The 12,431-nt window shown below is 37.5% G+C and overlaps 1 protein-coding gene across 4 annotated transcripts in view; it reads right to left on the bottom strand.

Annotated features, from left to right (window-relative positions):
* The window catches only part of XRCC4 (X-ray repair cross complementing 4), a 390,397-nt gene that overhangs the window by 101,143 nt on the left and 276,823 nt on the right, over positions 1-12,431 (bottom strand). The window lies entirely within an intron of this gene.

Genomic DNA, 12,431 nt, shown 5'->3' with positions numbered 1-12,431 from the left:
TCAGTACTGCAGTTACTATATCAATGGACTAACCTCTATATTTACGTAAATATTCTGAGTCCTAGGGTAAAAGGCATGATCACTAACTCATAATTAGTCTTAAAAGTGGTGAACTGGAAGGTAACAGCTTAATCAAAAGAAGAGCTTAGGAATGTATATTTATTCCCTTGTATGAACCTTGTTAGAATCAACCCAGTAGTATGCAAATAAATACCCATATTTCCAACCACAAAGTTTGGTATAGCTAAAAAAGAACAGGATTTGAAGTCAGGACTCTTAGGTTGGAATCCAGGTCTATTTCTTATTAGCTAGGTGACTTCAGGCAAGTCATTTAACCTAAATGGACCTCTGTTCTCTCACCTGTAAAACTGAGATAATAATACCTGCCTCAGAGGTGGTCTAAAGATTAAATGAGATATTATAAATGAAAATGCTTATAAATTCCTACAAAACATTTGGAAACTATTATTTTTAGCCCTTGATACAACATAAACTATAAAAGTGCTCCTGCTAATAGCTTCTTTAATTTAAAAGAATAATCAACTAAAAATCCACAAATGTTGAGTGTGTTTAGATGAATATTTCCAAAAGCCTGTACTCACACTTAGTTGTACAGATTGCTAAAGATGAATCCTCTACAGGGTCCTCCTTGGCCTCCTGACTGCATACAATTAATCATGGCTGGCTGCCATTAGATCTGGGACAGCTCTGTCTTATCCTGAGCAAGCCAAGTTCAGAAAACATAACCCTCACAGGAATGCTGAAATGCTAGGCATTAGTACATTCTCCAGATGACAAGTACAACCCTCTGGGAGAATCAGTATTAAAATTAACAACAAATATTAACATAATTACTGTAACATGTAATTAAATTTCTGAAAATATATTCTATAGAAGGAGAAAACTATACAGTACAGAACAAAAGCATAATTATTACATGTATAAGTTCTCAATGTCAACTCAAAACACATTACACATTTTTGTCTAGCCCTAAATGTCTTAGAATTACTTTTTCTTCTAGCAAAAGAGAGAGTTGAATTATTTCAATTAAAAAGTCATACATGGAAAAACTTCTGTAATTTTATTCATAGTCTAGACACTGTACAAGCACAACACAGACAGCCATCAATTTAGTTAAAAAAAAAAAAAAAGCAGTATAGGACAAAGGGACCGCTCTGAAGTGGCAAGTTTGAAGGGAACCGATCCCTATTTCTCCATTTCAGATTTCCATCTCTTTCTAGCCATGAGGAGCCCAGGAAATAGATTTTGACTCTTTTGTTCTTAGTGTCTAGTACATAGTAGGTGCTTAGTGAAAGCTGTTCCACGAATGGAGATCACTGTTCTACAGATTTCATATCTGTGGTAAGTGAAGAAAATAAATTTAGAACTCTCCCACACCCAGATAAAAAGTTTAAACATTTTTATAAGTAACATATGTTTATTGAAAGACTTTATAAAAATTCTGAAAAGCATGAAAAAGAAAATTAAAATGTTCACCATCCTGCTTTGCATTATTTGTGTTTTCATGTTTTTCTTTACAAATACGAGATTATATATATAATTTTGCAGCTTAATGTTTTTACTCTAAAATATATTATCAATATTTCTGCATGTTGAAAAATATAGATCTATTGTTGCTGTTGTTGCTGTTGAGTTGCTCGGTCATGTCTGGCTCTTTGCAACTTCATGGACTGCAGCACATCATATTTCCCTGTCCTTCACCATCTCCTGGAGCTTGCTCAAACTCATGTCCATCAAGTCAGTGATGCCATCCAGCCATCTTGTCCTCTGTCATCCGCTTCTCCTCCTGCTTTCAATCTTTCCCAGCATCAGGGTCTTTTCTAATGAGTTACTTTCTCAACAGATGGCCAAAAGATTGGAGCTTCAGCATCAGTCCTTCCAATGAATATTTAGGACTGATTTCCTTTAGGATTGACTTGTTGGATCTTCTTGTGGTCCAAGGGACTCTCAAGAGTCTTCTCCAACACCACAGCTCAAAAACATCAATTGTTTGTCATTCAGACTTCTTTATGGTCTAACTCTCACATCTATACATGAATACTGGAAAAACCATAGCTTTAACTATATGGACCTTTGTTGGCAAAGTAATGTCTCTGCTTTTTAATATGCTGTCTGGGCTTGTCATATCTTTTCTTCCAAGGAGCAAGCACCTTTTAATTTCGTGCCTGCAGTCACCATCTGCAGTGATTTTAGAGACCAAGAAAATAAAGTCTCTCACTGTTTCTGTTGTTTCCCCATCTATTTGCCATGAAGTGATGGGACTGGATGCTATGATCTTAGTTTTCTGAATGCTGAGTTTTAAGCCAACTTTTTCACTCTTTTTCACGTTCATCAAGAAGCTCTTTAGTTCTTCACTTTCTGCCATAAGGGTGGTGTCATCTGCATATCTGAGGTTATTGATATTTCTCCCGGCAATCTTGATTCCAGCTTGTGCTTCATTCAGCCAGGCCGTTTGCATGATGTACTCTGCATATAAGTTAAATAAGCATGGTGACAATATACAGCCTTGACGTACTCCTTTCCCAAATTGGAACCAATCCACTGTTCCATGTCCGGTTCTAACTATTACTTCTTGACCTGCATACAGGTTTCTCAGGAGGCAGGTGAGGTGGTCTGGTATCCCCATCCCTTTAAGAATGTTCTACAGTTTGTTGTGATCCACACAGTCAAAAGCTTTGGTGTAGTCAATGAAGCAGAAGTAGATGTTTTTCTGGAACTCTCTTGCTTTTTTGATGACCCAATGGATGTTGGCAATTTGATCTCTGGTTCCTCTGCCTTTTCTAAATCCAGCTTGAACATCTGGAAGTTCTTGGTTCACATACTGGTAGAGCCTCACTTGGAGAATTTTGAGCTTTACTTTGCTAGGGTGTGAGATGAGTGCAATTGTGTGGTAGTTTGAACATTCTTTGGCATTGCCTTCCCTTGGGATTGGAATGAAAACTGACCTTTTCCAGTTGTGTGGCCACTGCTGAGTTTTCCAAATTTGCTGGCATATTAAGTGCAGCACATTAACAGCATCATCTTTTAAGATTTGAATAACTCAGCTGGAATTCCATCACCTCTGCTATACTCACCATTAATTTTAAATTGTTTGTACTAACAATTAATCCACTGATGACTGTTCAGGTTGGTTCTATTTCTTAATGCTCTTATAAATAATACAACAATTAAAATCCTTATACCCATATCTTAGCATATTTATCATATTATTTTTTCATGAACATGTTTATTCCAAGCACTCATGCTAAGAGGTAAAATCTGAAAGCAAATAACTCAGAGAACCTGTACCTAAAGTCTTAATAGAAATTGAGCTAAACAAGTATTTTTAAAATGGGAGTTCCTCTGCTTCTAATTAAATTGCAACCATTAGTTATGACCCACTTTAAGTTCTAAATCTTCCCTGAAGACTTTTCTTTTTTTGTTTTTACTTTTCAAATTGAGGTTAGTTTTTATTTTCTCTGATCATTTAAAGTACCTAATGTCTGCATCCAATATTTCAATACATAGTTTTTCATTCAATCAATACTTAAGTATGTACTATGATTAGCTCACTGTGTTAGGGAAACATATCAAATTTGATAAAGGTTACACATAATTTCTGCCCCTCAGGAAGCTTTCAGTTAAACTTTTTACTTTCTCCATTTTTTTTCAAATATGTTTTTTCATCCTCAACATTTTATAAGTAGCTTTAAGGCAAGGATTGTAATATAATTTGTTCACGAAATTCCTTTAGGAGTGTTATAAACATTATATTAAGACTTAGGATTCAAGTATATTTTTAGTTTTTATGGACAACATGGTTCAATGGAAGAATTCTGAATCCAAGGTTGGGAGATCTTTATTTATGCTTTATCACATTAAGGTTTTGGCAGGTGATGGCACATTTCTGGATTTCAGTGTCTTATTTTAAGTTGTAGAAGTTAGGGTTAATATAAAAGATCTTGGAGTTCCTTTAGTCCCTAAATTCTGAGACAGTTATGCTCAAATAGACTACTTTGCAAAATGCAAGCTCTCAACAAATACCTGTGGAATAAAATGAAAACTATGAATTAAAAAGGAAAGGTTAATGACAGAATGAGAAATCATTATTGCACAAAGGCTAAAGTATAAGGACTTTTCAAATAAAGTGAATAAATGAAGCTTCTCCAGAACATGACAGCCTTATTAAAAAATGGCTATAGCCTCAATACGGAGAAGGCAATGGCACCCCACTCCAGTACTCTTGCCTGGAAAATTCCATGGATGGAGGAGCCTGGTAGGCTGCAGTCCATGGGGTCGACAAGAGTCGGACACGACTGAGTGACTTCACTTTCACTTTTCACTTATTGGAGAAGGAAATGGCAACCCACTCCAGTGTTCTTGCCTGGAGAATCCCAGGGATGGTGGAGCCTGGTGGCTGCCGTCTATGGGGTTGCACAGAGTCGGACACGACTGAAGCGACTTAGCCGAAGCAGCAGCATAGCCTCAATAATATAGTTTCAGAGAGTTCTATGTTTTATAACTTGATTTCACACTGCATTAAAACACACACAAACACACACACACTAGAGCTTGAATCAAACTGCATTCATATCAGATCAGATCAGTCACTCAGTCGTGTCCGACTCCCTGCGACCCCATGAATCGCAGCACGCCAGGCCTCCCTGTCCATCACCAACTCCTGGAGTTCACTGAGACTCACGTCCATCGAGTCAGTGATGCCATCCAGCCATCTCATCCTCTGTCATCCCCAACTCTTCCGGCCCCCAATCCCTCCCAGCATCAGAGTCTTTTCCAATGAGTCACTCTTCGCATGAGGTGGCCAAAGTATTGGAGTTTCAGCTTTAGCATCATTCCCTCCAAAGAAATCCCAGGGCTGATCTCCTTCAGAATGGACTGGTTGGATCTCCTTGCAGTCCATTACCACCATCTAATTAATAGTGTAGATCAAAAGTTAGACTGGCACAAGAATTATTCATCCTGGGAAAGCTTCCCTAAAATGTTAGAATGAATAATTGACTTTCTCTTGTAAATTTCTGGGAGTTGGATTACCAACAACTTTAAAAATGATATTTCTAGTTATTGGCTCATTTTGTAAAGAAATTTTCTCAGTCAAGTTTAACATTGATATCAGCATGGCTGTAATATCAGTCTTTTCTTATCAAATGAGAACCATTAGTATTGTTTAGAGTGAACTACTTGCATTTTATAACATACTCTGAAAATAATATTTCTGAAAAAATGTCAATGAGCCAGTTTGAGCAGACTGAGAGGTTCAGGAAGATGTATAATGATTGATGGCATTATGACACTTGAAAAATTATTCTCCTTTGACTGTGACATGAACAATGGTTCTAAAGTCAAAAACCAAAAGTCAATTTGTATGTGGGCTAACTGGAGAAGGAAATGGCAACCCACTTCAGTATTCTTGCCTGAGAAATCCCATGGACAGAAGAGCTTGGTGGGCTATAGTCACGGTGTTGGAAAAGAGTCAGACATGAGTTACTGACTAAACAAGAAGAACAAACTGTACATGATACACATACAATTCAATTCCAGGTGAACTGAACAATTAATGAGAAAAGGCCAAACTTTAAAGCATTTAGAAGAAAATATGTTTAGGATCTTAGGATAGTGATGTTCTTTTTTTTAAGGCAGAAAGTGAAACCATGAAGATAAAGATAGATAAATTCAATTACATTAGAAGCATAAGAAGTAAGTACAAACATCTTAAAGAGATGGAAGAAATCACAAATTGAGAGGAAATACTGCAGCATATGCTACTAACAAAGGATTATTATCCAAAGGTACAAACAATTAAAAAAAACCCCAACATAATTTAAAAGCATATGCCAAAGACTACAGAAACTTCCAAGAAGAGGGAACAGTGGGGCCAAATAAGCATATGATAATTATCTCAACTTCATTAGAAACGAAGGAAGTTTCAACCAAGCAAATAAAAAACAGGATAAAGTATTTTATACCAGATTAGCAAAAACAAAAATGTCCAACAATAGCAAAGATCACAGAGAACATGAAATGACAAGAATGAATTACTACTGGCTGGAGTGTAAACATTTGAAACCACTTTAGATAACAATTTGGCAATAACTGTCCAGGTATATGAAGATTTATGTACTTATAACCAGGAATTCTGCTTCTAGTTACATACTCTGGCAAATATTTGCATATGTGTGTCAGGAGATAGTAAACAAATGTGCATTGTTTATAATAGTGAAAAACTGAAAACTCCCCAAATTTCTCTCTACAGAAAAAATGAGCAAGTAAATTATAGAATTTTCACACAATGGCATGCACACATGCATGAATCTCAAACGTGAGGTGTTGAGCAAAAAAGCAAGGCACAAAATAATACACAATATGGTTCTATCTACTTAAAGTCAAAAATACGCAAGACTATATATATAATGTTACTCTTGGAACACTGGTATGCATGTATCTGTGTATACACGTAATAGTTTGGGATCTTATTTGTTCTCTCTTTACAATGCTCTCAGATTTTGGAGTCTTGTGATTTTGGCTGTTGTGAAGATGGTGACACAGAAGGGGCAAGTTGAGTACTATGCATAAAGGATTCCATTTCAGTTATAATGAGTCAGCCTGAAGTGACCATACGATACCCAAATAGAGACAGATGCTGAGTAGGTAAATGCTTATAATATATAAGCTTATAAATGCAGAGCTCAGGGGAGATTACTGGACTACATGTACAGAGATAGCAGTCACTGTCATATCACTGGCCGCTAAAGACAAATGAGTTGAAGAGACTCCCAGAGATAGTCTACCAGAGACAAAAAGTTTGGTATAGAATCCTGTGCATGTGTGCGTGCTCAGTCACGTCCGACTCTTTGAGACTCCTTGGACTGTAGCATGTCAAGCTCCTCTGTCCCTGGGATTTCCCAGGCAAGAATACTGGAGTGTGTTGCCAGTTCCTTCTTCCAGGGGATCTCCCAACCCAGGGATCAAATTCATGTCTCCTGCACTGACACATGGGTTCTTTAGCACTGAGTCAATGTGGAACGCCTTATAGAATCTCAGGAAATGTGAAAATTGCAGAGGCAGATGGCAAGACAGAGAGATGAATAAAAGATTGAAATAGAATGATTCAAAAGTTATGGGGAGAATTAGGGAAGAGAGTTGTCGCAGAAGCCAAGAACCCAGTGTTTTCTGTATGCCCACGGCTTGTGCTACTCCCATTTCCCACCCAAAATGCTGGGTTTCCATACAACTTTGACTGCTGAATCTGTAAACACACATTAGGTAAATTATTTCACCACTAAGAATTATCTGGAGTTGAAAAGAATAACCTGGAAGGATGTTGTTATGCTTGTGATTCATTATAGACAAGAAGAACAGACAATGTTTTCTTTGGGGAGGAAAGATAGTCTTAAACTCTCAGACTGCAGCCATCACAGCAAAAATCTAGCCAAATGGCCAATGGTCAATGCCTGCCTGGCCACCAATGTAGGGCATCTGAAGTAGCTCTTTCTCTCGCATTATGATGAAAATTATATCTATATCTATCTATCTATAAACAGAGAGAGAGCGAGAGAGAGCTTTCCTTTACTACCAACTTGCCTGACACCCACACATCTCATCTCTGACTCTCCTCTGGGACTGGGTAAAGGTCAGATGTGCAGCAAGGATGAAGATGAGAGATGAGGTAAGGGCAATGCAATGGAGACAAACAGAACTGAGCACTGGCTGGGACATACATTACCTGGCAATAAGAAAAGTCAAGTACTTAATGGGTTGTTTTTCAGAATGTAACAAATCAAACCATCATCAAAATGATGACAAAAAACAGGCAAGTCCAAGTATTAGGTACTTGCTACTATCAAATAACTAGGCAGCTATCATACCGGCCTTGAGAGTTGCCTTTATGGAACAAACTCAGAGAAACATCTTTTAAATGCAAAAGTTATAAATAATGGGCTTAAAGATTTGACATTACCAAAGTTACCACTGTAGTTTCAAGTTAAATATTAGTATTTTAAAAAATATTTGAACCTCAAATAAATGGGAAAATAGCTACACATTTCTAGTTGACCTTATAAAAACCAAAAGTGTCTCCCAAATATATTAACAGACTGAAGTCATCAGGATTCAGTAAAACAAGTGTTGAACATTGTCTGGAATTCAACAGGCCAAGACAGCATTTCACTGGTCTGAGAAAATGAAAATAAGCTGAAGCTTTTTTTTTCTGGCAACCAAAATGGCAAATAAAATAAACTGCATTAGCTATTTTCAATTAAATTCCTAAACATTTTTTTCTAATGAGTATTCCTTTGCTGTTTATCAAGAACAATATGAAAATAGAAATATGCTTTGAAATGAGTAATTTTGAATAAAACACAGAAAAGAGAATTATGAAGAGTAAACAACCAATGCTAAAATGCACTTGTATGCCTTATAGATATTGGAAAAGAATGATTATACAATTTCTCTGTAAAATATTCATATTATGAGTCCAAAAATAAGATTATCTAGTTCTATCCAACTCAACATCTAAAGTCACAAGACATTAAGATAAATACGTCCATAATCCACAACCATGCCAGAATTTATGCAAGAATTTCATGATAAATTGAAGGATTTTGTCCTTCTTACTTTATTTAGATAAATAACATTACTCTGATAATTCATTAGATGAGCAATATCGAAGTCCATACATACTTTAAAAAAATTAATACTTGAAAAATCTTATGTTAAACTTTCTGTATTCCTTACAAGTTTTGAAGTGGTATAGGTGACATTTGCTTCTAGTGATCTGTGCCTATAAAAGTAGAAAATTGTCATATTAATAGAAAATGATTTTCTACAACTTTAGTTTTAAGATAGGCCACTGTTTTTTGCTACTTGGTGTGCTACAAGTGAAGTTTCCCTCACTAGACTAGAAGCTTCTCAAGTAGAATGACTCTGCTTTACACACCCGAGCTCATACATGTTCCAATGAATTCATGTTTTAATTAACAAACAAATAACCAAATGAGGTAAACAGTATTATCAAGAAGGCTCAGTAAGTTAAGCAACCTGCTCAAAGCCACACAGCCAGTAAACACGCATGTGAGCAGGCAGGCAAGTCAACAATGGGATGAGGACATTAGTCTAGGTTTCCCTTACTCCCAAATCCATACCCTTCTTGTTACATATGTGTACGGGAGTCATTCATTCTTATTTCTATTTCAGAGGAAGGCAGCTTGGTGTTGTTCAGTGTGTCTGAAAAAGTACTCTAAATGAAAAAGATTTCACTCTAAAAAAATGAAATCTGTGGTCCAAAATGTTTGGAAAATATTTATTTTTCTCCATTAAGTCCTGTAAGTGTTTCATGTGTATATTATACATTTAAAGCTATTGAAGTTCTTCCATAAACTTGTTTAATTATTAAGTAAAATGAAAGCAAGGTACAGGAGAGTGTATGTAGAAAACTAGAGTGTGCATGTACACACACACACATATTTATATGTATTGTGTATGTGCATTTATATATATATATATATATATAATATCAGAATATCTCTGGAAGGATTCACAAGAAACTAGCAATGGCTGACTCTGGAGAGAGGAACTTGAGCTGAAGGACGGATAATTTTTGCTGGATATTCTCTTAAACTATCAAGATTTAAAAAAACTATTTATACACAGATTATATTTTTAATGTTTTACGAAAAAGAAACGTAGATTGGTTATCCTGTTTTACAAATGAATTTGGCAGCCGAAACCTCTTTTTTCACTCTCTCTCAACTACTAATATCCCAAGAAACTAGTGTTTCTGGAACAGCCTGCATTGATTTCTTTCTCTAGAATGTAACATCTACTAGCCTGAACCCAAAAACGTATTATAGTGGTCCAATGAAGGAAATTAAAAACACAGAAAACACACACACACATACATAACTCTACTTAAGGCTACCCAGAGAAGTGGAAAACACATGGGCAGAAAATAATGCCCTGCCACGGAGGTTAGCGACTCCTAACGAACCAGGGACCAGGAGTGATCGTTTTGCCGCAATGTGGAACCAGCTGTTGGTTTCCTGCTGCTGCTGTAACTAATTACCATAACACAGCAGCTTAAAACAACACAAATTCATTATCTTACAGTTCTGGAGGTCAGCAATCTGACCCACGTCTCACTAGGCTAAAATGAAGTTGTTGGCAGAGCTGTGTCCTCTCTGGAAGCCCCAATGGAGAGTTTTCCAGAGGCTACTCCCTTTCTCCATCCTCAAAGCCAGCAATGGCAGATGGGCACCTTCTCCTAGCATCTCACTCTGACCCTGCTTCCTTGGTTTCATTTCTTCCTCTGACTCTTCTGCCCCTCTCTTCTTTAATAGCCTTTGTGATGCACAGGACCTATCTGGTTAATCCAGGATAATTTAGCCACTTTTAGGGTCAGCTAGTTAGTGACTTTAATCTATCTGCAACCTTAATTTTCTTCTAAATTTCTTCTTAAATTTCTTCATGTGCTCTAACATAGTGTCAGTTTCCAGGAGTTAAGAGGTAGACATCTTTGTACTGGGGGCATGGAGGAGGGAGCATTAGTCTAGTCTTAACTTGGTTATGGCTCAAATATTATTCTAATCTATGAGTTTAAACGTTTCAGGATCACTTAAAAGAGAAACAGACCTGAGTAAGTACAGGACTCCCAAGGCCCAGAGCTAAAAGAAACCTCCAAGCTGACTGGAGGAGACATCTGCAAGGTCTTTGCAATATGAACTGAAATGCAAAACAATCCACACTGGGGCTTCTTATCTAGAGATGAACTGAACCGGAATCATTGAGAGAGGCTGGCAGTCACATAATCCATCATCTACTCTATCCACTATTTACTGCGTGCTTACCATGGGTCAGCAGAGAAGGCAATGGCACCCCACTCCAGTACTCTTGCTGGAAAAGCCCATGGGCGGAGAAGCCTGGTAGGCTGCAGTCCATGGGGTCTCTAAGAGTCAGACACGACTGAGCAACTTCACTTTCACTTCTCACTTTCATGCCTTGGAGAAGGAAATGGCAACCCACTCCAGTGTTCTTGCCTGGAGAATCCCAGGGACGGGGAGCCTGGTGGGCTGCCGTCTGTGGGGTCACACAGAGTCGGACACGACTGAAGTGACCTAGCAGCAGTAACAGTACCATGGGTCAGAGACTGTGCGAGATGCTTGGGATATAAAGGGAACAAACAAATGCTCCAAGGCAGAGGTAACCTTGAGTGCTGAGCTCCCCTGAATCTACACTAACAACAGCCTTTGTCTAGGGGGTAACAGCTGCTTCACTGACAGCTCTAATGAGTAAGGTTGTTAAAGAACCACAGACAATGCCACCTTCATGGGTGTATGACTATGCTGTCAGTCACACAAGGCCACAAGCTTAGAGGGGCTTCATCTCTGCTTTCATGTTCTGTTGTCACTATCTTCAAATTCTTAATAATTCTGAACAAAGGGGCTCTGCGTTTTCATTTTGCACTGGGCCTGCAAATTATTATAATCTGTCCAAACCCGGCACTTTCACTGACCTTTGTACACCAGACTCAAATCAAACCTAACAACTGCTCATATTTATTTGGGGCCAATAAACAATGGGACTCAAAAAAAAACTGGTTATGTACTGCTGTATGGACTCATGCTGTCCTCTTCAGAACCTAGTTTTGATCCTTAATTACCCTAATCACCAGTAAACCTCTTTTCTAACACTTAAAAAGCACTTGCTTTTTTCCTTCAGGGAGATACTTGAATTTTTACACTGGTAGTTTTTTTTTTTTTTTTAACCTATAAATAAATAAGAATGAATGCAGTTTCCTGCCAAATAAATACTCTGCTTGGTGAGGTTTCTCCTCCTCCTCCCTTGCCTTCTCTTTCTCTCTTGAAGTTCTGTGGTCTTTTGTTTTACAGTAAGAGAATTTGGTTTCTATTTTAATTAGATTTGCCCATTATTTTTGTACTTGGTAGTGGACTCGATTCTTAGTATTCTCAAAATTACCCACTCTAATTAATTCCTTGGCTCACAAAGCAGCAAACATGTCATGAGTGCCATCCTGTGCTGTGACCTACCTATCTCCTTCTCTTCTGACCTATTGAGTAGCAGTCTGCCCCAAATCGTTCCTGAATATTTTTCTGGGCTTTTCATGGAATGGGTGACCCAGGATCATGTGGCAGCCAGACGTTTTAAAGGAGACAAACTATCTTGGACAATCATCAACTTCATATGACTTTTACATAAAATGAGTATCATATAAATGATACAGAAAAAAGAACAAACAAAAAACATTTCTTCACAAAGGATACACATAATGTGGTATTACTGGCAAATGTAGAGGGTCTCTGCTCAAATTCTGGGAGATGTTCTGTCTGTCTTAAGGAAATGTGCCAGAAACTGTGAGAAGGCAGATGGAAGCAATCTACAAAATTCTGAGGATTCTGATT

Source organism: Bos javanicus, chromosome 7, assembly GCF_032452875.1.
Source record: "Bos javanicus breed banteng chromosome 7, ARS-OSU_banteng_1.0, whole genome shotgun sequence".
In the NCBI taxonomy this organism is placed as follows: Eukaryota; Metazoa; Chordata; class Mammalia; order Artiodactyla; family Bovidae; genus Bos; species Bos javanicus.
The sequence above is the reverse complement of the archived record's forward strand: the minus strand, read 5'-3'. Positions and strand labels throughout refer to the sequence as shown.